Source organism: Echinops telfairi, unplaced genomic scaffold, assembly GCF_000313985.2.
Source record: "Echinops telfairi isolate 266 unplaced genomic scaffold, ASM31398v2 ScPeMD7_7468;HRSCAF=8506_0, whole genome shotgun sequence".
In the NCBI taxonomy this organism is placed as follows: Eukaryota; Metazoa; Chordata; class Mammalia; order Afrosoricida; family Tenrecidae; genus Echinops; species Echinops telfairi.
Genome location: NW_022111369.1, coordinates 54783631 through 54784599, shown reverse-complemented (window position 1 = coordinate 54784599; position 969 = coordinate 54783631). Strand labels below are relative to the sequence as shown.

Genomic DNA, 969 nt, shown 5'->3' with positions numbered 1-969 from the left:
AAAAGCCAGAAAACCTGCTAGACAGATTCTAAAAGAGCTGTAACACTCCTCTAGTTCTTTAATGCTTCCTTCCCCCTCACTGTCATGACCTCAATTCCACCTTACAAATTGGATTAGACCAGAGCATGCACACTGCTATAGATAAAAGCCAGCAACACCGGGAATCCAGGACAGATAAACCCCTCAAGGCTAACAATGAGAATAGAGATACCAGGAGGATAAGGGGAAGGTGGGGGCAGAAAAGGGGAAGCAACCACAAGAATCAACATATAACCCCCTCCCAGGGAGACAAACAACAGAACAGTGGGTGAAGGGCAACAGAGGACAATGTAAGATATGAAAATAATAATCTAAAACGTATCAAGGGTTCCTGCGGGAGGGAGGAGGAGGGAGGGGGGGAAATGAGGAGCTGATATCAAGGGCTCAAGTAGAAAGAAAATGCTTTGAGAATGATGATGGCAGCATATGTGCTTGACACAATGGATGAATGTATGGATTGTGATGGAGATGTAACAGCCCCCAATAACAGTATTTAGTAATAGAGTAAATAAATAAATAAAAACTGCTGACCTTCAGTAAGTGGCTGAGTGCTTAATCATGGTGCCACCAGGCTCTTCATTTCTAACCATCTATTCATGAGCATTCCAAGAGAGAAAGATCCCTCACAGATTCTTACACAATACCGTGGCTCATTGCTAAACGGAAGACCCTCGTAAGATGGGCTGACACAAAGCTGAAACCACACAAAGCCACAGGAACAGTAATGAGGATGTTGTAGGACCAGGCTGTGTTTCCTTCTCTTGGACACGGGGTTGTTATGAATCTGAACTGACACGACGGTGCCTCCTTGCAGCAGCAGACGACTAGTAGTTATACATTACCATGGAAACAGGGCCAGCATTATATTTACAGAACCATTTGGGGGCATACTGGATTCCATCAAACAGTTTAAGAACACTTCAAACAACT

At 44.1% G+C, this 969-nt stretch overlaps 1 pseudogene; it reads right to left on the bottom strand.

Annotated features, from left to right (window-relative positions):
- LOC115873379 lies at nucleotides 1-48 on the bottom strand (annotated as a pseudogene).
- Nucleotides 49-969: the final 921 nt, after the last annotated feature.